The 26,853-nt window shown below is 41.0% G+C and overlaps 1 protein-coding gene across 2 annotated transcripts in view; it reads left to right on the forward strand.

Moving 5' to 3' along the window:
• DYNC1I1 (dynein cytoplasmic 1 intermediate chain 1) overlaps positions 1-26,853 on the forward strand; it is a 353,847-nt gene that overhangs the window by 101,084 nt on the left and 225,910 nt on the right. The window lies entirely within an intron of this gene.

A 26,853-nucleotide genomic window follows, 5' to 3' on the forward strand; every position in this document is an offset into this window, starting at 1 on the left:
GAACAAAAAATGATTCGTGATCCCTGCATGGTTTACAACATATGTAAGTCAGTCTACTTTGGTTTGTGCCAGCTACAGAGCTTTTCAATTTTGGTTTTAAACACATTATGTCAAAAGCAAAGTGAAACCTGATTCCTCGAAGTAGAGCGTGGCCCTCAGGCCTTCTGAAAGCCTTTGCTGGGTAATGCCTGCGTTTGCTTCTTTGGTAGCAGGGCCTCCATTTTCAAGTGTGATAGTGAAATGAATTTTAGAAACAAACAAGGAGCACCCCCTGGTGGTGAAATTTTAAACCAACTGTTCTAATAAACTTGAGAGCAACATATTAATCTGGCAGAAAATGCAGAATTAGAAAAGCCTTCGGCAGTTCACCTAGTCTATTCCTTGGGCCTCCAGGCCGATCAAGAAGATCATTAAAAACAACCTTGCCTCCCAATCAAAACATTTATTTGAGTTAATTTGCTGCCAGAGGTATTTGCTGAGCTGTAGCCTGAGGTATGTTTATTTAGCCCCAAAGTTGACCCATAACATACAGTTATACAACTGAAATAGGAGAAGGAGTGAATTGTTTTTTGAAAATGCGTAGACTTCAGATATTGGAAATGGGACAGAAATATTTACAAGGGAAGATAAATTACGGATGAAAAGGCATCAACTGTAAACTTTTAAACTGGAACACATCAAAAGGAGATGGCTGGGCACTCCATTTTATTACAGCACTGAGAGCCTGGGAGCCCTCATTATGCTGTGGTCCAAGCAGCAGGAGAGAAGGAATTTATTTCTCAGCTCTTGGTAGAGGTTCTTTCTGTTTTGTTAACAAGACTCATAGAGCTTTTTTGTGGTGATGAGTGTTCCAGTGGTTCGAATTCCACAATGCAGATTTGAACTCAAAGCGAGCTACTGGAGCTCTCAGACAGGAAGGCAACCCTGATGGGTTTAGACAGGAAGGACATTGGAGTTCTACAGTTTGTCTTCTCACCACAGATGGGACAATCCCTTGACCTCTGGCTGCCCGGAGTCATTCAGCCCCTGGCTGAAGGGAGTGCCCTGCTCATCTTTCACCTGCTGAGTGAAAGGAACCTCCAGAGGCAGGGGGAGGAGGCTCTATCATGGCAGGTTGTGGTTGGCTTCCAATTTGGGGTCTTGAGCCATGGCAGTGTTTTCATGACAACTGCAGCCATTCAGAGGCAGGAAACAACGAACTACTGAGTTCTATGACACAGTGAGGCTCTTGGCTGGATAATATTTAAAGCTGTGGTGCATGTAAGATCCATTTTAACTCATTATTGCTCCATAGTGTATGAAAGGATGATGATTACTTTTTAAGTCATTGGGCAGCTACGAAAAATGTAACAGTATTCAAACTAATGACCTCAGAGCATTGATCCATTCTACATTGAATGGAGTACTTACGCGTTCAGTTTTTGACATGTTCCCATTTTATTTTTTAAAATGAAAGGGAAGGTACTTGGGGCTTGCCCAAACTTGCCCCTCTTTTCTCCACTGTGTGAATAATGAACATCCTCTTAATTTGTGATTATAATGACTCGTTATGAGAAACAGTCTACAGGATGGTTTAAACCAGGGAGATTTGGGAATGACGTCCACATGAATACTGGTATTTCAATATAAGTTTAGATCTTCTCTCTCTGCTTAGGTCATTATAGTTGGAGAGAAAGAAGGCTGGGAATAGGAAATAGTGATTTGGGGAGCAGGGTGTCTCTATCCCCCAAACATTTTAAACATATGCTTCTTATTCCCAGGTAATAAGAAAGAAAGAAAAAAAAAGTATGGTTGCCTTCCAGACTACTTCTGCCTTGTGTTATTAATATCTCCCTGGACTGACTGTGAGGTCCTGAGGTTAGTTAGAAAGCCAGTCTTCTGCATCTTTATTGTACTGGGAAAGAGAATGGCCCATAATAGGCAGCCGACAGATGCTGTTGAATGACAAAGACAAGAAGAAACACCAAGTTCTGTAGTGACTGCTAGGAGCACGAGAACTTTTTAGGCTGCTGGAAGAAACATAAGCCCATCTGGAGGATGGAGGAGGAAACTTACATAACCGGTTGATCATTCTAAGAATTCTCTGATCTTCCTTTCCCTTCATGTTAAAAGGGAACTTAGTAGCCCCAAGTTGACCACCTCCCCTCCCTTGTATCCAAGGGAGACCAACCTGCTTGCATTTTCCAAAGCACGTTGCAGCCTCATGTCCCCATCTGCTTGCACTTACTGGAGTGCCATCTCTCCTGTCTGCCCTCCTTCAGGACCACGACCCGAGGCCAGCTCCCCGGTGATTTCATTTGTGGGTGGCATCTCTCCAGCTCCCCGATGATTTCATTTGTGGGTGGCATCTCTCCTCATACTATGGGCATGGTCCATCTTCCCTTCGTCAAGCCATTATTGCATGAACGTATTTACTTCTTATTTAAATGTCTACCTTTTAGACTGTGATCTCCTTGAGGGCAGAGAGTGTGTTCTTTACCTCCATGCCCGGTACAGTGCTTGGCGCAAAGAAAGGGCTCGGTGGATACCAGTGGATGAAAAGAAGAATGAAATGATTTTAGAGGAGTAAGAAAGAAGAAATGCTTGTTATATTTCAGGAAGGGTGGTGTATGATCCATGTTTGAAGGCTGCACTGGTTTTGTGGGGTTTTTATGGAAAAGTCATGAGAGTGAGATTGTGAGTTTTCTACCTCAGCCAGGCCTCTATTTCAGATCCCAGGCTGCTGCAGGCATTAACTGCTGTGAACATAGCACAGTTATGAGAACTGAAGGAGCAAATCACTAAGGCAGCCTGGATTGGCTCAGGATAGAACAAAGCAATCATCAAATTTTTACTGTGCAGAGATACTATTTAAAGAACTTTCAGTTTGGAACAGGTGTGCAGGAAGGTGCTAAGGAAGCCTCTTGTTTCACCTTTGTACTTTAAAAAAATATATTTTCTTGGCTGGTTGAGGAGAATTTCTACCTTAGTTTCCCATTCTCTGCACAATGTACTCAATAGAGATGCTGCAAATGTAGAGATGGTGTCCCAGGATAAACAAATTCAGCACTGCCCTATAAAAACATAATGAGCCGTTATTCATTTAAATAGTGTTTTATTTAACCCACCATGTTAAAAACATTATCATTTCAACATGTAATCAATATAAAAATTGTCAAGATAGTGTACCTTTCTTTTTTTGTGTTAAATCTTCAAAATCTGGTTTGTATTTTATACTTAGAGCATATCCCAATTCAAACAATGAATTTTCATTGATAATACTTGAACCATAGTAAGACTTCATAAAATTTACAATTACAAAAAGTAGATTCATATATCACTGTTGTTCCAGACCTATTTGAAAGCTTTTCAGTCATAGAATCAAATACGAGTTTCTTCAATTTAAACTTTAAGTTAATTTTTTTTTTGTCTTTTTAGCTATTTCTTGGGCTGCTCCCGTGGCATATTGAGGTTCCCAGGCTAGGGGTCCAATCAGAGCTGTAGCCACCGGCCTATGCCAGAGCCACAGCAACACGGGATCCGAGCCGCGTCTGCAACCTACACCACAGCTCACGGCAACGCCGGATCGTTAACCGACTGAGCAAGGGCAGGGACCGAACCCGCAACCTCATGGTTCCTAGTCGGATTCGTTAACCACTGCGCCATGACGGGAACTCCTAAGTTAAATTTTTAAATGCAGTTTTTCTGTTGCATTAGCCACATCTCAAGTGCTTAGTAGCTGCAGGGGGCTAGTGGCTCCTGAACTGGACAGCTCAGGTCCACCTCGGCCCATCGTGACACAGGTCAGAAGCTGAGACTCACAAAGCCAGCCTGAGCTCCCCTTCACTTGGCTGGGCGGGGGGCTTGGGCAAGGAGCCCTCCCTGACTTATAGAGCACGCCTCCTGGTGAATGATGACTTTGTAGTGTCTGCCTTTTTGTGAAGTCTGCCATATTCAAGCTAGTGAAGCAAGCGTTAAGTGATTGGGCAGAAGCCAAGTTGCAGCTCTGGGTTCTCCTGTTATGTGAGGGGCAATTGTGAGAACACTCCTGGGTTCTTCTTTCATAGTATCTCCTTTCAAGGGATAGTCACTCCTTCTCCTCTGCCTTCATGCTGCCCCAAAGACTGCTGAAGACCACGTGTGACCTCCTTGTTAGTTATCTACACCTCTGCTGCTCCCCTCACCTTCATGAAGTGATGAGAGATCAGAATTAAGATTTTTGCTCTATGGAGTTCCCATTGTGGCTCAGTGTTAACGAACCTAACTAGTATCCGTGAGGATGCCTGTTCAATCCCTGGCCTCGCTCAGTGGGTTAAGGATCCAGCATTGCCATGAGCTGTGGCGTAGGTCACAGACACAGCTCGGATCCAGAGTTGTTGTGGCTGTGGCATAGGCCAGCAGCTGTAGCGCCTAGCCTGGGAACCTCCATATGGTGTGGGTGCGGCCCTAAACAAACTAACAAACAAACAAACAAACGATTTTCGCTCTAAACTCTGAGAGTTGAATTCTAAATCCTCTCACACCTTGGTGACTCCAGGAGCATAATTCTTTGATCCAAAGTTGCCAAATAAAGTCATCTTTAATAGAATCTAAGTAGAACTATTTATTTGGAACCTTAAAATTGAAATCAGATAGTTCTTACAGCAGTTGTTTCTGAATGGAAGCCAATCCCAAAACACCTGGTAATGACTTGGGAGACACCAGGCTGTGGTGTCATAACCTTGACTCAGGCACTCCACCTGGATCTCAGTTTCCTGGACCTTCGTGTACTTTGTCTGAACTTATTATTAAAAAAGCCAGTATGTCTTTCATGACAAGCCATGGTGGCATCTGGATGCAAATTAATACTCCCTACTGAGGCTGATACACACTAATCTTATTTTGGGCCCCTGTTCCTTAGAACTGACACTATTCCAGAGGGATAGTGTCATCTGCCAGGTTTTCCTTCCTCAAAATATGCCTGGTATTTATTTCCCTTTGATACTTGGCTGAAGTGTTACTCCTCTCTCAGAACCAACTGTAGAGCCTCCAGGCCCATTGGTAACAAGATCATGAATTGAGGGATCTTCTCCTGGGATAATAGTTTTCTTTCACAATGTAAACCTCATATTATCTTGGTGAGTCTCTTGAAAGATGAAAAAAAAAAAAGTGAGAGGGGCTATCTAAGGAACATAGACATGTCAGACATTACATTTTAGATATTATTTATTTCCAATAGACAAAAATTTTCTGGTTAAAAAAAATGGAGTTCCCATCATGGCTCAGTAGAAACGAATCTGACTAGCATCCATGAGGATACAGGTATGATCCCTAGCCTCGCTTGGTGGGTTAAAGATCTGGCATTGCCGTGAGCTGTGCTGTAGGTTGCAGACATGGCTTGGATCCCTTGTTGCTGTGGCTGTGGTGTAGGCGAGCGGCTACAGCTCCAATTCGACCCCTAGCCTGGGAACCTCCATATGCCTAGCGTGTGGCCGTAAAAAGACTAAAAAAAAAAAAAAAAGTTTTCTCTATTTCTTTTTTTTTGTCTTTTGTCTTTTTTTTTGTTGTTGTTGTTGCTATTTCTTGGGCCGCTCCCGCGGCATATGGAGGTTCCCAGGCTAGGGGTTGAATCAGAGCTGTAGCCACTGGCCTACGCCAGAGCCACAGCAACGCGGGATCCGAGCCGTGTCTGCAACCTACACCACAGCTCACGGCAACGCCGGATCGTTAACCCACTGAGCAAGAGCAGGGACCGAACCCGCAACCCCATGGCTCCTAGTCAGATTCGTTAACCACTGCGCCACGACGGGATCTCCAGTTTTCTCTATTTCTGAACCACCTTTGCAGCTATTGGTTGAGAGGAGGTCCATGGTTTAGTGCTCAATTTATATTAGACACTAGAATTGGTATTGGCTTAGATGCTAGCTTTGCTTGATATTCCAAAGGAGAAGCCTCATGCTGAAAATTAACTTGTTTCTTAAAAGTACTGAGTGACAGTGCCAGAGATGGTGCAGTCAACTCTCAGCCAAATAAGGTCATTTATCCAAAATATTCCTCGCAATGAAAAACTGAAGAGCACTAAAGAACAAAAAAAAAAAAAAAAAAAAAGAAAAGAAAGAAATCAGAAATGTAATAAAGGAATTCCTGTTGTGGCTCCTGACTAGCATCCATGAGGACACAGGTTGGATCCCTGGCTTCCCTTAGTGGGTTAAAGAATCTGGCATTGCCGTGTACTGTGGTGTAGGTTACAGACGCGGTTCGGATCCTGGGTTTCAGTGGCTGTGGCCTTGGCCGGCAGCTACAGCTCTGATTTGACACCTAGCTTGGGCACTTCCACAAGCCGCAGATGCAGTCCTAAAAAGACCAAAAAAAGAAGAAATGTAATAAAAAAGACAAAATGCAGAGCAAGATTTGGTGCCAGTGGGCACTGTCTTACTTCCTGTACCCCTGTAATCTACAGCTCTGTAGAGAAGGGAGGGTTATTGAGAAGAATGGCCCTGAGCGTCCTGTGAACTTCAGGCTCAAAATGAAATTATATCTTGACAACAGTACTGTGCTGGAAGACAGATTGTTATATTTTAGGACGATGGTTTGAGAATTTTGTTCAACCATGAGTTAATCACTTAATTAACTAACATATCATAGTCTGTAGGCCATCAAAGATTAATGTGCTTTGTAAACTCATGGCATTTAGAAGTGAAAGATTTTGCATAAAATAAATACATTGTCCTTTTAAAGTCACTTAGATGGCTCCATCCCTTTAGTTTTTCACAGCACTGGAAGGTATCCTAAAGAACCTCTTCAGAGAAGGAAGATGAGTAGAAACTTAATAGAAGCTAAGAACCTGGAAGCTCATATTAACATAAAAGCGGTTGTGAGGTGTTTTTTTTTTTTTTTTTTGACTCCAAGGCTCACACACCACAGGCAGATGATTGAAGCACACTTCACTGGAAAAAAAAAAAAAAAGAACTAAAATCCAAGTAATAGACCTAGTATCAAGGTAATAGTAATTATGGATCACTAATTGCTTCTCCCAAGTTCATGCACAAACCCAATCCCTTTGATCTCCAAGGCACCCCTGGTAACAGATACGACAGTTCTGTGTATCCCTAGTGCCTGGCATAGTGTGTAGTATTTGGTGTGAGAATGGATGGATGATCTGGCTTAGCTTATAGAGTAACCTGTTCACTTATGAGCCAGATGATGGAAGAAATAAAAGAAAGATAGGTCAAAGGGTAAGATGTGGGAGGAGGTGCACCAGAATTTATAGTTTCAAACACTAAAAACTATGGTTAATTTAAGCAGGAAGGAGCTTGAATAGAAGGATGTTATGTAAGTCACAGAATCAACATGAAGATTGAAAAAGGCAGGCTCAGAAGACAGGCAGAGAAGCTAATTATTAAGAAGACAGCCCAAACTCACAGTATATAATATTTTCAATAAGTCTGTGACCAGTGAACCTAGGAGAAGCATGCCAAGCTTGGGGGAGTGGGATGGGGTGAATCCAGAATAAGCAGTTATTTTTGTGAAGACAAGTTGATTCCCCACTACACAATAGGAAAAAAGAGATCAATCTGGCTGATTGTTCTTTTGAGACAGGGTTCAATACTGGGAATTTAGGTTGATCCCTGACTGGGCAGCAGCCAAGGCATCCTGAGTTAGGGCAGCTGGGTCCTTGTCTAGCCTATGTTCTTGTGGCTCTAGATAGTTTATGAGCCCACTGCGTGAGTATTTGTATAATAGGACACAGGAGAATGACTAGCATTGCAGAGTAGAATATATCAGCACTTCCACCTGATTATTAAAAGCCTCCTTCACAGTGTGTAACTTTCGATTGTACATAAGTATTCTGCCACTCTAGGTCAATGTTGAAAGGTCCTGCCATATACCTTTTTTTGTTTCTTTGTTTTTAACCGCCACACCTGTGGCATATGGACTTTCCCAGGTCCTCTGAATCTGAGCAGCAGATGCAACCCATGCCACAGCTGTGGCAATGCTGGATCCTTTAACCCACTGAGCCAGGCTAAGGATCAAACCCACACCTCTGCAGTGACCTGAGCCACTGCCGTTAGATTCTTAACCCACTGTGCCACAGTGGGAACTCCCATATATCTCTTTCTTAAATCTTTTGCCATTTGTATCCTCCATGACTTTCAGTCATTGTTCATGGATTCATTTTAGGCAGATCCTTTTCACAAACAATCTATTATTCCAACTAAAGTGAACGATGAGATACACTTATCAAAACTCTTCTCATCTGAATGGAATCATAATGCTTTTTCTTCCCCACTGAACTTCAGGCTGGCACCTAAATGGAGGTGTACTTTTAGCAGTCTGCTTCTGGTTTTTGCCAGCCCATCACTTAGAAATATTCAGAGTCCAGTTTTCAGACAGCTAGCCACAGGACATTTCTCATTAGGCTGAGGGAGGAGTGACAGTGGTGAGAATAAGGACCCAAGAGCACAATGAGCAGCTGGCTCATGGAGACTGTTTGCTACCACTCAGTATATAGCACCTATTGATGAGGTTACAGTGGATCCGCCTGACTTTATGGCTAGATGGATCAGATAACAATCCAATTCGTAATGCATGGTCAGTTTTCCAAAGTCACCTGGTATCTCTTGGTCAGGCTTTGATCTCTACTTGGGTTTGATGGCAAACCAACACCTGTCTCTCAAAATGATAGTCATATAATGAAGAGGCTACACTATTGCTCTGAAATCTAAGGGCCTGTTTGGGACCCCCCCTTTTATGTCTTTTTTGGGCCACCCCTGCAGCACATAGAAGTTCCCAAGCTAAAGGTCTAACAGAGTTGCATCTGCCAGCCTACGCCACAGCAACGCCAGATCCTAGCTGCATCTGTGACCTACACCACAGCTCACGGCAATGCCCGATCTTCAACCCACTGAGCAGGGCCAGGGATTGAACCTGCATCCTCATGGATACTAATCGGGTTCATTACCACTGAGCCGCAATGGGAATTCTGGGATTCCTTTTTAGAGCTAATTTTCCACAGACACTCTGGGCATCATTGTATCAGCTGGACCAAAATGTCTAAGTAATATAGCCAATTAAAAGTAGAAGACTTTTGAGTCACCTGCTAAATGGATTGAACACATAACTGCAAATGTCAGATATGTTGCCTGCAAAAGCCAGTTTGGCCCACCAAGCATGATGACTCTTAATATTAGAGGAATAGGGTATTTGCCATATTGTTTGGAATTTACCATCACTAGACCCATAGAACCTTTCCTGAAGTAACAGATCTCTCTATTTTCAGATTTTTCTCCCATCCTTTATCCTGCTTATTCTTAAGGTATTGAAGGTACCAACTGAGCTTACTCTCCAGGTCCTACCAGCATGATGCCATGTGTTGAAGGTGAAATGATCAGGATCTGGAGAGAAAGCCAGTTCTTGGGCTCAACCCTGATGTAAGATGAAGATGTGGTGAGAAATGAGGTGGGTGGGTCTTCTTAGGCTGTCAGGCAAGGCTTGGTGTAGAGTGTGGCTTGGGGGGAACTCCCAGGCCTCCGTGTTCTCCCCCATATTCAGTTATTCATTATTTCCTGATCGGCACTATCCTTTTCACCTAAGTGACCTGGTGAGGCTGGCATTTCAACAGACTTATCCAGGCACCCACAGAATTTTAAATTTGCGTTTGATTTTGGCAAGACATTTATGTAGACGTTTATCATAACCAGAGAAACTCCTGGTCTATGTCTTGAGCTAAAACATAGAGATTTGAGCTTGTCGTCTCTTTTTTAAGCTGTCTGGTCTCATTAGAAGCAGCCACCTCACCCTGCTTCATGCCATTCACACTCTTCAATGGCAGTGACAATTTGATCCCTTAAATCCTTCTTTTCAATGGGCACTTCATTAAAGAGTACCACAGAAGAAAAATTATCTAGCAATTTGTTATCGCTGACAGCTTCCCCTTCCTGAACGCTTGAGTTTTCATTTTCTTTAGCGCTTATGAGTGCAAAGAACCAACTCCGATTCCCTGAGCAGCTGTCCTCTGAGACTAATTTCTGAGCAGTCTGGGTTCATGGTTACCAGTGATAGAAACGAACTCTGGTTAATTTAAACAGTAAAGGGATTTGTTGGAAAGATAAGAGATACTTGGTTGAACTGATTTTTAAAAGTTCAACTCCTAGTCTGGGAACTTCCGTAGCCACTGGTGTGTCCCTAAAAAGCACACACACATATACACACAAAAATTTACATATTATGTGTCCAGCACACTCATAAACATTACTGTACTAGCAGTGTTGCTACAGAATTTACCTACATTGTAAGTCAGAAGTGCAGAGAGTGCACCTCCCTCGTTTTGTCTTCAGCTGTGTATACTACTGCTGGCTATTAGGGGAAAATGGAAAAAAGATATGAAATAAACCTGAGTGTTATCTATTATTTTAAACAGTCTCAGTTAGTATGTTCAGCTAAAATTGAGTGGAGATGTTTGAACCATCATAGAACCTTACTCTCAACTGCTTTTCTAAGATCATGGCCAACCTGTGGAGAAGAGAGAGAGATGAGGGTAATAAAATCTCAAGGCCTTGGTGGAGTAGGGAGGGACTGGAGGAACTCTGGCCTCATTTCAGGCCTTGACACTATGCTGGCTGCCATCTGCTGCTCTCAGACATGGTCTTTGTCCACCTGGGCACTAGCACCCCGTGTTGCAGCATGGAGCTGGTGAACCTGTGTCTGTTCCTTTGACATGGCAGTGTTGCCCTGGGAGCATGGGCCATTTGCTCCTGGTGACTCGGATTTTTCTCAGCTTTCATTGTGTCCAGAACTTGAGTCAAGGCCCTGTCTTCTATTCAGCCCCTGGCCTAAAAGTCCATCTCCAGCCCATGCCATGCAGTCCTTCTATCTGCCACAGCAGACCCTGTGGCAGACTGGCTCTCAATTCAGTGTCCATGCCTCAGATGATCTGAAAGAGGCTCAGGACTATTTACTGGTTCTTCTCTCTGTCTTAGGCCAGCCCACACCCCCCCACCATCCCCAACAGGGCTGCATTGTTGCCTTGTAGTGAATGAGACCTGTTGCATAGGGCTCGCCTAGATTCCCAAATAAGGGATGTGGTTCAAGGGTCCCTATGCTGATCTTTCTTCTTGGTTTATTTAACACTCCATCCTTCCCAGTGCTTCTCCTCAGAAAGTGGAAATCCACAAATATCTGAAAACTGCTCTCTTCTTCTCCCTAAAGGCTCTTTTTCTTGCCACTTATCTAAAACTAAACTCCCATGATTAACTTGCCCCATAGGTTGAGGGAAAGAGTGGACAGAAGAAGTGATCTTTATGGTTTTGCTTTTGTAACATATATATTCTAAATGGTAATGAAAAGAAATTTGGAATGTCTTTTCTCTCACAGTTAATCCTGTGACTCATCTTACTGTGAGGTTCCAAAATCCAGGGTTTTTTTTTTATTTTATTTTTATTTTTTTTTATTAAGAACAGTTCTGAATGTTACTTTAGCCATTTTGTTTTCATTCTTTTGTATCAAATTCTAATCTCTCTACTAGCAAGTGAATGTCCTGAGTAGAGTAGAGTGAAGATTATTATGTTGAGGAAGAAAAATAGAAAAGCACATTAATACTTTTCAAAAGTAATGCTGTAAAATTTGGTTGTGATGATTGTTATACACCTATAAATGTAATTAAATTCATTAAGTAATTAAAAAATAAATAAAATAAAATAAAAACAAATTAAAAAAACAAAATTAAAAAAGTAACTCCCACTGAACATCAAAATGAAGAGGATATTAATTAGTTCTGTTTCTCACCCTTAATCAATGATAGGGTTGAGAAATATCAGGATTAAATAATATAATGATGTATAATAAACCTTTTATTCCCTGGATAAATACAATTAATTTTGTATTGTTGATGTTGACTAAATTAAGAAGTGTATAATGTTTCCATTTCCACCATGGCAACATAGGGAGATCTGTGGATCTGCTTCCTGGTAAGATTAGTAAAAATAATTGAAAAAAAAAACATATTTAAAGACTTTAAAAATGGTACCAAAGGCATATAGTAAATGAAAGAACATTTATTTAAGAAAGCTTCCTGGGAGTTCCTGGTGGCTTGGCAGGTTAAGAATCTGGCATTGTCACTGCCATGACTCTGCTTACTGCTATTACGCGGGTTCAGTCCCTGGCTTGGGAACTTCCATGTGCTGTGAATATGGCCCCCCAAATTTTTTTAATGAAAATTAAAAAAAAAACCCAGTAATTGGTAAGGACAGAAAAAGTCTACAGTGTTTGAGTCACAGCCCACTCCCCTCCTCCCTCTGCCCAGTTCAGCTTGAAGCAAACTCTACTTCAAATGGGTGCAGAAAAGAACACAGAGCTACCTCTCCTCTCAGCTCCCAGATGAAGAGATGCTGTATCTTCTTGGGAGGGGCAGCCACTTTAGCATCTTCATTTCTGTGTCCAGATATCCATTATAGAGCCTAAGTTTCAAGCAAATGCATCTGAGAGGTGAGTACTCTCTTCCTTAGCCCAGTTCTGACTTGAGAGGGGCTTTAGCTTGGGGATAGTATGCTAAAAATTCTATGGCTCTAATCACCCTCACTCCAGTTCATGTGTAAAGCAGAGGTTCCATTTAGGGAGAGGTAAGCCAAATAGACCAGAGGCGAGGGTAGGACTCCATTCTGCCAGAGACCTAGCTCCAAAAACACAGATGTCACTCAGAGTTATGCCACCATCCTCTCTCCCAGCTCCGGAGCCTTGGCCCAGAGGTTTTGCCCAGGGAAAGAAGCAGGCTATAAAATAGCTCAGAATTTCTTCCCAGAGGAGTTGACTTCATTTGCATCAGATTATGGGGATATTTAAGCTTAAGGGAATCCTTAAAACAATGGAAGTCATGCTGTAAATCAACTCAGAGGAAACTTCTAGATGCATTTGAGATACAAGCTAAATCATAGAATAGCTGGTTTACTAGACAGAACCAGGGAAACAGACTTACTAAAAAGAGCCTTCCTTGGATCAGACAAAACTCAAAAACTGAACTGAAAAACTATCCCTGTAGAAGAGCCTGAGTTTAATTGGATTAATCTCTGGAGAAATTTGTGTCCCAGGGCATTGTTGACAATTGTAGTGCCATCAGCCAGCAATTAAAGCAACTTTACAGCTGGGTCAAAGACAGGGAACTTTAAAGGGACTGCACAAGACTGTCATCCCAGGATGACTATACAGATGCCCAAGGCTGCACCATCTGAGGAGCAATGTCAGAGGTTTCACACTCTGAGGTGAGAGGGAAGAACAGACTTCACCAAAATAATCCAACAGCAAACAACCTAGGGGAGACAAAGAAGATCAACCAGTACCCAAAATCACTACAATATATTATCTAAAATAGCCAGTTTCCAACAAGAACAGGAAAAAGCTGAGACATACAAAGAAACTGGAAAGTCCAATGGAAAAAGCAGGTAAAAGAAACTGCTTATAAAACAGATACAAATTTCAAAGTAGTACTGTATATGTATATGTGGAAAGGGGTGGGGGTGGGGAGACAGCACGTGTTAGTGAGCAAGAGAGGCTTTTTTTCCAAAGAGCTAAAGGAAACCATGCTTAAAGTGAATGAAAATATGATTACAGTATTTCATTAAATTGAGAATATCAATAAAGAGGTAGAAAAAAAAATTTTTTAAGTAGAACCAAATGTAGATTGTGGATTTGGAAAGTACAAAAACTGAAAAAAAAAAAGATACATTAGAGGGCACACAGTAAAAAAGAAAAATGGGAGTTCCTGTTATGGTGCAGTGGAAACAAATCCATATAGTATCCATGAGGATGCAGGTTCAATCTCTGGCCTTGCTTAGTGGGTCAGGGATTTGGCATTGATGTGAGCAGTGGTGTAGTTCACAGATGTGGCTTAGATCCTTTGTTGCTGTGGCTGTGTTGTAGGCTGGCAGCTGCAGCTTGGATTTGACTCCTAGCCTGGTAACTTCCATATGGAAGTGCAGCCCTAAAAAAGCAATAAATAAATAAATAAATAGGAAGAAAAATGAAGAGATCCTCAGGGAAAGGTGGGATACTGTTAGATACTTAGTATACATGTAATGGGAATGCCATAAGGAGGGATGAGGGAGAAAGGTGTGGGAAAAATAATCTAAGAAATAGTAGCAGAAAACTCAAATTTGATGAAAACATTAATTCACAAACCTAAGAGTCTCAGTAGGATGAATGTAAATATAATTCACAAACCTAAGAGTCCAAGTAGGATGAATATAAAGAGTTCTAGAAAAGACAGATCATAATATAAATACTGAAAGCAGAAAGGAAAAAATGGATTTTCACTTACAAGGGACCCAGTAAGATGAACATGTGAGTTCTTATCAGAAACCATGGCAGCCAGAAGACAGTGGGATATTTAGAGTTCTCAAAGAAAAAAATGTCAGCCAGTAAATGTTTCTAAAAAAAAAAAAAAAAATGAAGGTGAAATAAAGACATTCTTTTTTTTTTTTTGTCTTTTTTAGCTATTTCTTGGGCTGCTCCCGTGGCATATGGAGGTTCCCAGGCCAGGGGTCCAATCGGAGCTGCAGCCACTGGCCTACACCTGAGCCACAGCAACGCAGGATCCGAGCCGCCTCTGTGACCTACACCACAGCTCACGGCAACACCGGATCCCTAACCCACCGAGCAAGGGCAGGGATCGAACCGCAACCTCATGGTTCCTAGTTGGATTCGTTAACCACTGCGCCACGGCGGGAACTCCCAAAATAAAGACATTCTTAGACAAACAAGTGCTAAGATAATTTGCTGCTATCAGATACATCTTATAAGAAACACTAAAGGAAGTTCTTAAGCTTAGGGGACAGTGACCCCAGACAGTAATTCAAACTCACAGGAAAAAATAGCACAGTGAAGGTATTTATGTAAACTTAAAGTACAGTGCAGATGCATACTTCCTCTTTTTCTTCATTAGCTGATTTCAATAGCATTTCTTTTTTTTCTTTTTTTTTTTTTGTCTTTTTGCCATTTCTTGGGCCACTCCCGTGGCATATGGAGGTTCCCAGGCTAGGGGTCGAATCGGAGCTGTAGCTGCCAGCCTACGCCAGAGCCACAGCAACGCAGGATCTGAGCTGCATCTGCGACCTACACCAAAGCTCACGGCAATGCCGGATTGTTAACCCACTGAGCAAGGGCAGGGATCGAACCTGCAACCTCATGGTTCCTAGTCAGATTCGTTAACCACTGCGCCACGACGGGAACTCCTCAATAGCATTTCTAAAGCGCTATGCATATAATTATTTTGCTGAGCCGGTAATACATGGAAATATATTTTCTAGTAACAACACAAAACAAGTAAGTTACAAAGTTGCACTTGGGCTAAGAAAATGACTCCAAAGGATGATTTGAATCCAGAGGAACAAATAAAGAGAACCAAATACCAAAGCCAAATAACAAAAGCCATTAAGTATATAGTTGCGTTCCACTCAACTTCTTTAAAGTTGCATGAAGTAATAATTATAACAATGTGTTGTTGGCTTTGTAACATATAGATATATATCGATAAGAGCATTGGGAATTCCCGTTGTGGCTCAGTGTTTAATGAACCTAACTAGTATCCATGAGGATGCAGGTTCAATCCCTGGCCTTGCTCAGTGGGTTAAGGATCTGGAATTGCCATGAGTTGTGATGTAGATCCATATGCTGTGGGTGCAGCCCTAAAAAAGACAAAAGATAAAAATAAATAAATAACAGCATTGAAAGGAGGAAAAGGAATAGTGCTAGATATGTGTAACATTCTGTCTTTCTTTCTTTGTCTTTCTTTGTCTTCCTTCCTTCCTTCCTTCCTTCCTTCCTTCCTTCCTTCCTTTCTTTCTTTCTTTCTTTCTTTCCAAAGGGCTGCACCTGTGGCATATGAAAATTCCCAGGCTAAGGTCATATCAGACCTGCATCTGCTGACCTATGCCACAGCCACAGCAACATGGGATCTGAGCTGCATCTGTGACCTACACCACAGCTCACGGCATTGTCCAGTCTTTAACCCACTGAGCGAAGCTAGGGATCAAAACCACATCCTCATGGATACTAGTCAGGTTCATTTCCATTGAGCCACAACAGAAACTCCATATTCTATATTTTATTGGAATTGTTAGTATAAATCTGAAGCAGTCGCTGATTAGATGTAAATGGTAAGCCCTATAACTACTAAGGAAATAACTGAAAAAATTCGTGAAAATTTTATTAAAAGATGTTTTATCTGAAAATATTCACTTAGTGTAAAAGAAAGCTATAGAAGAATAATAGAACAATTAAAAAGACATAAGACATACAGAAAAAAAAAATGTCAGCTGTAAATCCCACTATAGTATATTAGTGGATGGTGGGATACAATGGGAGTAGATACGTTGATGAAACCAGACCTGCCAGCTATGGTCCCATACAGATGTCCTGGCTGCAGAAGATACAAATGCTGGATAAGTGCATGTGACAGCAGAATATAGTAGCAGTACAGGTGAGCAAATTATAACCAAGAGATAATGCCATGGCTTGCAAAGAGTGAAAGAGAGCACCAGAAGAATAATGTAGTTTGGACTAAAAAATAGTATCGGGAAAGGAGTCAGGGAAGAAATGGAGAAAATCCTAAGATGGCAGAAAATATGCCAGCAAAAGTAGCATGGTGTCAGAAACTTCCAAAGGGAGGTGATAAATTCTTTTAAAATGACAGTGTGAGGTTATCCAAAATAGAAATATGTCTTAGTCAATTGAAATCTATTGGTAGTGACTAACTGGATTGCCACATTGAGAAGGATTCTGAGACTCCATTCTGTTCATCTCAAGTACAGCTGTCTTCCCTGGGCATGAGATGGGAACCAGTCTTGCCTTTCATTAGCAAACACTGGTTTAAATTATCTTTAAGGAGAGTCAGGACAGGGCAATCAGAATCTCAGCATTTTATCATTTACATGTTATGATATAGAGTTCATGGGATAACTTTCTTGAGTACTTTGTTCTTTAAAGAAATTCTGCAATGTCCATTATGTTTTTTTCCTGATTTTCTATAGTCTACAGTAACTAGCATTAAAACTCTGAAATGGAAAGGAGCCTTATATTTTGGGGATAGTAAGGAAGTTAAAAAAAAAAAGAAGACAATTTTGGAGTTACACTATGGCACAACGGAATCGGTGGCATCTCTGGAGCACTGGGACACAGGTTTGATTCCCAGCCCATTGCCATAGCTGAGGCATAGGTTGCAACTGTGGCTCAGATCTGATCCCTGGCCTGGGAACTCTATGTACTGTGGGGTAGCCAAAAAAGAAAAAAATACATATTTTCAGGGAAGAGGAACTGCAAAAGTAGAGTAAGTGATGGAAAAGTAGAAAGGGGAGCACAGTCAGGTCTTACGGCATAAAGCAAGAAAGAAAGTTGTAAACACGTAGCTAGCCAAGGGCATGGAAATGGGGCAGGAGAGCTCCATGTGGGCCCCATACATTTTAGAAAGGCCAAGGAGGTTAAATTGGGGACATCCAGATGAAGGCATTAGAAAGCCCACATGACCTGGGCTTTCATGGAGGGCAGGTGCTGTATTAGAGAGATTCCTACCTTTCCTTTCTTCTGATTTCCAGGAAGAAAGAGTTTCCCTCAAAACTCCTGATTGTTATACCTTCTTCTAATAAAGGTAGAATTGTGGGCAGCTTGTTGAACAGTAATTGGCCAGCATTTCTGGATTGGATGACTAATTTATCAGTGGCGCTTGGCATGGGAAATTTGGCCTCTTCCTACTGCTGTCACCTTCAGATCAGCTAGTGGTAGTGATGTAAGACTCTTTGCTGTTACATGGGAGCTGTTTCAGGGTCTGGAATCTGGGGGGAAAGTGCAGGAAGTTACACCTTTCATGGCAGGTTACAGTTGCCAATAGATCCTTTCTCAGTATTAGTGATGATAACTTGGCCTTTATCTGTTTGATCTTACTTTCCCATAATTCAGAACCTGGAAAAGAAAGATTGGTGCTATTGATTTGACCCTTCAACCCCCCACCCCCAAACCCCAATGTATCTTGGTACATAGCCTAAAAATTTAATCTCAGCCTCCCACATAAGAGAATTCCATCAACTGAATGCATTTCCTGACCACATTAGGTGTTTCCTTCAGTATGAAGCTCAGTTAGTGTAATACTCCTGGTCTCTTCTACCCTTTTAATCACCCCCACCTTACCCTCCAGCCTCCATCCCCCAGAGGAGGTACAGTGACTTGTTTTCTATTGCAATCCCGTTGCGCCAGCTCCATTCTTTTCTTGGCGAAGCAAGCATACATGTAGCAGACAAATTACCTTCTGCTCCTCTGTTCTTTCATCATATTTAAGTCGCACTCAGCTGGGGAGACCCATCAAGTCTGATCTTAGCTGTAAGTATGTGGGTAAGTCTGGCTAATTCCAAAAATCAATTAGCAGGTTCATTTGGCTTTCTTAGTAAGCTACGTTCTCACTCAGTCTTTGCTTTTTTAAATTTTCATTTATTTTTTAAGGGCTGCACCCATGGCATGTGGAAGTTCCCAGGCTAGGAGTTGAGTTGGGAGCTACAGCTACCAGCCTACACCACAGCAACTTGGGATCCAAGTTACATCTGTATCCTACACCACAGCCCACAGCAATGCCGGATTCTTAACCCACTGACTGAGGTCAGGAATCGAACCCACATCCTCATGGATACTGGTCAGATTTGTTGCTGATGCACCACAATGGGAACTCCTCACTCAGTCTTTATCGGTAATGAAGGTTTTACTTTGGTCTCGATCCATTTTTACCGTTGCTTCATTTCACATTTCAGTGCAGTTAATTTGTTCCTCTAAGAAGCTCAGCAAGTATTAGGAAACTCATGACAAGGTATCAGTTCTGGAGAGAACAAAGTACTGAAAATAATATTAATTACTGTAGGTAGTTCGACAAAGAGTAACTGATGTTAAGGGTTTATATTTTAGCTTCAAGGAAAGAGCTCGTTTGTAGAAGTGGATCTCAAAGTCAGAGTGGAACCACTTACAAAGTCAACTTAATATTGAGCCCTGAATTCCTTTTAATTCTCTATAAATATGTGTCAGTGCTAGACCAGAATGGGGGGACTAACCATACAAATTAGGAAGTGGTTTGTGAGGGTAGGGATCCAGGGAGGTTGTTACACTTGATGACTTGTTAAAAAACAAACAAACAAACAAAAAAACCTGATTATTATCTTCACAGAGTCCTAACATGGAATAAGATTTCCTATAAAGTCAGCAGCACAGAGTTCTAGTTTTGATAACGATTTAGACAGTTTTGTTTCAGGAAAACATGTCATCTGATGGAGACACTTTCTTTTTCATAAAATAAAGTCATTTTTGGACAATGGGAGAATAGTTGATCTCATTTAACAGCCCGAAACACATAGTGTGAAATTTATTTCTTTGTGGTGGGTAGAGCAAGTGACTGTTCTCACTGTGAGTTTGGCATACTGAAGTCTTAGGATGTTGTTCCTTTGTTTTTTGTTTTTGTTTTTTCTGGCATTGGAAAGAAGGATTGAGCTGATGGATCAAAGGAAGTGAGGTTAACTTTTCATCTTCTCTGCCTAATTATTCTCTGGTGTCATTTGGCTAACTCTGGTAGCTCATTCACACTTCCTGATGAGGCCAGCAGCAGGGGACAAGTGTGTGGTCATGTGTGCAGGTTACACTGGATAATATTAGTTTCAGGGCAAGAAACAAAATATGATGACATGAGTACAAGTTTGCAATTTATGAACTGTTCACAGCGAGTAGAATCTGTTTCATGTACCCCTGATTTCAAACTTCCCATTGGTTCTGTACATGCTCTGGCTGAGGACACCCACATTTCATATGTGTTTTTCTATCTTCCAGGCTCCCACTTAAAATTTCCTTCTGTCCTGTTTTCTCCATGGTAGCCTCTCTTACAAAACTATCATCCTTCTCTTGAATAATAATTTTGTTTCGTTTAGACATCCCAAAAGTCCTCTCTCCTTTCAGCCCTTTCCTTAGGGTATTATGAAATGAAATGAGAAAATGATTGGAAAGTGCCTTTCCTTAAACGATGAGTTCAATGATAGAGATTGATTTGACTGTTGTAGGCCTGAGCAAAGATATCTGTGAAACTAATCCCCCCACCCCCTTAAAATGGATCAGAACAGTGTTCTGGCCAAAACTGGGGGTTTCTTAATAAGGATGAGTTTGGGGATGTGCCTGTTTTCCCAAGAAGAAGAGGACAGAGAGAGATCCTGTATTTCTTAAAGCCCGTGAAGAGAGCATTTGGGCAGCTGTTCCCTTCTCCCCTCAGTCCATGCCTAGTGGTAAACCCGCAGAGTCACCTAGCAGAACTGAACAGCATCCCTGTCATCTTCAGGTGCTCCAGACAGCAGTGATGTTGGCTGCTGGATGGATTCTTGGGTGGGCTGCAGGTGGTGCATCTCCCAGTTACCATTACCAGAGGGTCGGCATGTCAGCCTAGGTAAATTCATGTTCATCTGGGTCCATTTTATCTTATTTTGTTTTAATTTAACCCAGATCCTGTGACCCAAGTGTTGTGTTGAGCATGAGTTTACTGAGGTCTAGTGAAAGTTGAAGAAGGGGGAAAAAATGATCCTTGCCACTCTAACAGAGGCAACACACGGAGGAAATGGGACTTTTCCCTCCCTCTCTATTTTGGTAATCTTTGGCTTGGCATATTTGGGTAAGAAAATAAAAGGTTTGCCTACATAGTTGAAATCTCTCGTCACATTATATCATCTGAAGCCTATTTGTATGTTGGGATCGTTTTATTTGGTTTTGGTTAGACATAAAAGTGTTCTGTGGTCACCTCTTTTTTTTCAAGGCCTTCTGGCTTTTGGAAAATTGAGTGATTTCATCCCTGTCCGGGTTTCCTAGTGAAATCTTGTATTTTTACTCAAATTACTTGATCAATTAGTTATGTCAGTTGCCCCAAATGTGCCTTTTTATTAATAGCACCTTTTATCAACTCACTGGAATTAGACATTGCAACCAGGGTCTGAGGCTGGCAACATCTTGCAATAATTTATAAATATTACTTTAAAAAATAGCATCACAATTGCTCATTCGTGAACTTTCTGGATGTGTCCCTGTGTGAGAAATTGCATTTGTGTTATTATTAGTTCTGACAAACTGGATTAGGTCTTGGCTATTGTTAAGTGGTTCTATCTGCCCTCAAATCTACTGAGAGACACAGCCTTTTTAATGAATTTAATTAAAACTGCATGCGGTTTATAGAGTTGCCTCTAGCCAGTGTGCCATTCTTCTTGACTGAATGGAGTTTCTGCTAATGTGTAATGATGTTTTATATGAGAGATGTTTGAAACTGCTTCATAGTAGCCCCAAGGTAGTTTCCGTGGAATGACATGGTGATGAAATATTAAAATTAAAAAAAAAAACCTTTTCTACTTAAGTGAGTCATGTTTACACTAACTAATGTATGCATAAGTGTGTTAAGTATGTTTCTCAAAGCTGCAAGGGACATGGGTTGTATTTCAACACTAGCAGTATGTTGGCAGTGAAGGATTTTTATGAAATTCAAATCTGGCAACACTTTGGGAGATCTGTTATATGTATTATTCTTTGAAGTATAAAAAAAATGGGCCATTATGGAATTTCCTCTTAAAATTTAGTTCATTTGGCCAAGTGGTTTTGGTGTTTCTCCTTTAACAAACAAGAATTATATATAAAGATGGTTCTCCATGTCAATTTTAAACATAGACTTGGAAGATTTTCAATGATAGAACTTAATGGCTTTTTAAAATATAAAGACAACTTCATCTTCTTAGTATTTTTAAAGAATGCACTGCTTAATAAAACTTTTTGGAGGGGTATGTCAATGAAGCCCTCTGATTGAATAGACTCAAATTCTGATTCTGGAGATTGATTTTTGATGGTAGGTGAAAGGATAATGGCATGGAAGTAACACCCACCTTGATCCTGCCCCCATATTTAGGCTTTTAAAATGGTGAAATACTACCAAGGAATGCAATCATTTGTATCATCTCTATTAAGTACATAAAAAAATGTCTTGACGATTTTGTAGAACCCAGCAGGGGCTGCAGTTAGAAGAGTGTGTAAGATTGGAGAGAGGTAGTGGTTCCATGGCCAAGGGAATCTGAGACTGCTTTCTTGAAAAACAAATGGAATGGACAATATCCATGAACATTACAGAGAGGTTAAAAAGATAATAGAAGCAAAAACAGCTTACCGGCTGTCCACAGAGCACTGCCCTCGATTGTCTGAGCCTCAGTTTCTTCAAGTAAAGAAATTTCATAGGGTTGTAGTGAAGGTCAAATGTTATTCATATAAACATAAAATTCCATGAAAAATGCTTAGTACAATACTTGTTATTAATATTCTGAAATTTCAGCTTAAAATTATCATTTGCACATACACTAATTAGATGTCTAAGTAGATATTTCATGAAATATTTCATGTATTGATTCAAAATCACCCAATATCCTTTCATCCCTAGAACCCCTTTATTTTGTCTAGACCTAAATGGCATGTTATTTTAGAATTTTTGTTTTGAGACACAAACCTGGTCCTAATTTTCAAAACTGGAATCATTTCAGGAATCCATATCTTTCAACAATGTCATTGAATAATAAGGAGAAAAACATTAGTACATGTATACTCTTTGCTCCTCATTTTTTTTTTGTCCCTGAATTTTGGGAGATGAAAATAATTCCTCTGAAGAAAGGTGACCTTTCAAAGGTTATAGTAGGAATTCTACTTTTAAGGTTTGGGTTATATGACTTAGTAATAGCAGCTACCATTTATTGAGCTCCTGTTACTTGCTAAGTGTGACATGTTATATTTTCTCTACAAACCTCACTCCTCTCACAGACAGATTGCATTTTTCTGCATTTTATCAAAAAACTAAGATTCAGAGAGCTTAGCTTACAAAGAACCAAGCCAAGATTCACACTGTGCACTTCCTGACCTCAAGCTTCTTTCACTCTGCCTTTTTCCTTTAGAAGAAAATACATTTTTTTCAAAGCATTTTCAGGGTTGTCTTATTTCGACTTTGGTGAATTGACTAACAGTGCTACTTGACTGACTGCATGAACCCTTTGCCAAGGAGGCAAAGTAGAAAAAGAGGTTTAGGAAACTCCAGACAATTGAGGCACAATAGGCAAAAAGAAACCTCAGTTTCACTGAAGAACATATGAGCGAGAGCAGCAGTCATCACACGAGTAAGTGGGAAACAAGCCCTTTAGAAGTGATCAAATTCTCTTTCCATGGAAGCTAAACATGGAAGAGAGTCAGTGCCCGCTTCTATTTACTGAGTCTGTGTATGTTGAATGTATATGACAGGGCAGCTTTCAATAAAACATAATTCAGAGAGACAGCTCCGGTCGTGTCACCCTGTGCCTAAAACCTTGCCAGGACTCTGGCTATTTGCAGAATGCCCTCTGAGCACAGGGGGCTGGGCAGTGTATGACATTAACTTTCTTAGCCTCATCTCCCACCCTCGACAGCTCAATCTTCTGTGCCCTGGTCCAGTGGTTCCTAACCCAGGCTGCATGTTAGAATCATGTGGGAGCTTTAGAAATACACAGGTGTGTGTCTGGGTTTCACCCACCAGAATTCTGATTGAATTGATCTGGGCTGGGCTTGAAATCGCTCCCGGTAATTAGAACGCACAGCTGGGATTAAGGATCATAGCTCTAATCAACGGAGATTCTGAAAATGATTTATCTCCTCTTTTTACTGAGGTTTTTCCCTTCTCCTGAAATACCTTTTCTGAATTCTCCCATTCTGCCTCCTCTGACCAACTACATCTTTTAAATTCTTCCCATCCTGTAAAGGCTCCTCTCGAATGTCTTGAAGCTTTTCTTATTCTACCCCTCCTCTCTTGTAGACATCTCTCATTTAAACTCTCTACAAAATGTCCTTGTGCTCCTATTCTAGCATCTATATCTCCCATCACAGCCTCCTGTCACCCTTCCTCATGAGGAGGACCTAGGTTTTACTGATTTCATTGTACATTGAAATCTCAACTTAAAAAATTAAATGCATCTATTTCAAATATTGTAAAAAAATCTTTACAGGTCCTTGGAGAAAAGAGGTAATATCCTCTCATTTCTAATTATATCTGTATTGAATCCAAGACCAGACTCAAGGTCTATCCCATAACAATGAGGGTTTTATTTTAGGGTCTGTGAACCCCTAATGTGGTATTTAGAATGATGATAGGCCTGGTGCATTATTCACAGGAAAAGCTCCATAATTTTATTTATTTATTTATTTATTTATTTTTGCCATTTCTTGGGCCGCTCCTGTAGCATATGGAGGTTTCCAGGCTAGGGGTCCAATTGGAGCTGTAGCTGCTGGCCTACGCCAGAGCCACAGCAATGCAGGATACGAGTCGCGTCTGCAACCTATACCACAGCTCATGGCAATGCCAGATCCTTAACCCACTGAACAAGGCCAAGGATCGAACCCACAACCTCATGGTTCCTAGTCAGATTCGTTAACCACTGAGCCACGACAGGAACTCCAAAAGTTCCATAATTTTAAAGAGAGTATAAGAGGTACCCATCTATGATCCATTAACTTGTAAAGAGCTACTGTCCTAGAGGATGAATCTTCCTAACTCAGCAGTGACGACAGTGGCCCTGTTTGCTGTTCACTCTTTCCTTTCTCTTTCTGCTAGAGTAGCGTAGCTTTAGAACACCCAACTCCATTTAGGTTGAATGCCTTCATGAACATTAGTCTAAAGACTAATAAAGCATAGCATCTATCATTTGGGTGATGAAAAATTTTAAATAAAGACTAAAATCACATTAAAGGTGCTTTTGTTCCTGGTCAGAAAAGGTGATGTAAGAATAATGGCTCTGCCATTGTTCTCCAGTAACTCACAGGAGAAAAGTGCTCATATGCTTGTGTGTGTGTGTGTGTGAGAGAGAGAGAGTGTATATGTTTTGTATGAGCATTTTGCCAAAATATAATTTTTCTTGGACAAAAATTGCCCAAGACCTGGTTGTCTGCAAAAGGAATAAAATTCATTTCAATGGGCCACCTCTGAGTTTCTTATGTTTCATTATTTGCTGCTGAAATATTTAGGACTGAAACAACAACAATCAAAACATGACTTAGTAGCTGTTAGGAGTAATTTTTCTATTCCTGGGCACAAAATAGCTAGAAAAGCATCTGTCTTCTCAATTGAACTGATTTGTAATTCTAGCATGTTAAGAGGAAAAAACTGGAAGGACCTCCACTTAAATATGTAATTTTGGTAATTCTGAGGTAATATGATGTAAGGAATTTTGATCGGTGCTCAGTTCAGCATGGTAGATCTCCTTTCAAGGAATGAGAAATGCTTGAGAGAAGTAGTTGGAGGAAGCTGAAGTTGGAGTTTGGCCTAAATAAATAGAAACAGAACACAAGAGAGACAGTAACTCGTAAACCTCGTAGACATTAATAAGCTAAAGATATGGGTTAGCCATATACATTCACATACGTATTTTTAATATATACTTCAAAATAACTGCCAACAATGAACATTAGACAAGTGAAATATGGATGTGCTAAAAGCTAGCATTAAAATTCAGAATTTTCAAAATCCAAAACTAGCAGGTGATTATTCATATTTTAAAAGGGATCCTTGCTTTATTAAAAAAAAGAAATCCACCACAGTATTCCATTCAAAAGACCTCTTATAGAATTGTCATGCCGTTGATTCCAATGGGCCTCAAACTTCAGCATGTATCAGAATCATCTGGAGGACACAGTAAACACAGGCTTCTCAGCCCCTGCCCCCTCCAAGATTTCTGATTCAGAATATTTGAGGTGTGTTCCCCAGATTTGGATCTCTGACAAGTTCTCCAGTGAAGTTGATGATGCTACCAAGTTTTCGACTTGGTAGCTTTAAGAAACAAATCTATAATGTCATAGAAGGCTGTTTTTAGTGGCTCTTATGGGCTAAATTGTGTCAATCCCTTAAATTCAAATGTTGAAGTCACACCCTCTCCACCCCCCACAGTCCCTCAGAATGTGACTGTTTTTGGAGATAAGGTCTTTAAAGAGGTAGTTACGTTAAAATGAGGTTATTGGGGTGACCTTAAATCAGTAAGATTTAGTGTACTTAAAAGAAGAAATTGTGGAGACCAGAGAGGGGAGACCATGTGAAGACACTGGGAGAAGACAGCCAAGAAGAGAGGCTTCAGAAAAAACTAACCCTGCTGACAGCTTGGTCTTGGGCCTCTAGCCTCCATAGCTATGGGGAATACATTTCTGTTGCTCGAGCCCCTCAATCTATGGTACTCTGAGATGACAGCCCTAGCAAACTAGAACAGAGGTAGGCTTCAAGAGGAAATAGTGATTTAGAAAGCTTGTTTTACTGTCTTGTATTTGGTCTAAGGAAAAATCAAAACTAATAATAAAGTAAGAGAAGCAAAAAGAGAGAAATGCAGTCTTGAAAGTTCTTAAATTGGTTTCAATGTAGTTTCTCTCTTTCTTTTTTTTTCTTCTTCTTTTGTTGGTTGCACCCGTGGCATATGGAAGTTCCTGGGCCAGGGATTGAATCCAAGCTTCAGCTGTGACCCCTGCCACAGCTGTGGAAACACCAGATTCTTAACCACTGTGCTGAGGCAGGGATCAAACCTGCACCTCTGCAATGACCTGAGCCACTGCAATTAGTTCCTTAACTCACTGTACCACAGCAGGTAGTACAAGGTTCTTAATAATTCTTTACATATTTTGACACAGTGGGTTATGGAAAGGGATGCTTAAAAAAAAGACTTCCCGGAGTTCCCATCGTGGCTCAGTGGAAATGACTCCGACTAGGAACTATGAGGTTGTGGGTTCGTTCCCTGGCCTTGCTCGGTGGGTTAAGGATCCAGCGTTGCCATGAGTTGTGGTATAGGTTGCAGATGTGGCTCAGAGCTATTGTTGCTGTGGCTA

The sequence above is a fragment of the Phacochoerus africanus genome, chromosome 11, assembly GCF_016906955.1.
Source record: "Phacochoerus africanus isolate WHEZ1 chromosome 11, ROS_Pafr_v1, whole genome shotgun sequence".
NCBI classification, from domain to species: Eukaryota; Metazoa; Chordata; class Mammalia; order Artiodactyla; family Suidae; genus Phacochoerus; species Phacochoerus africanus.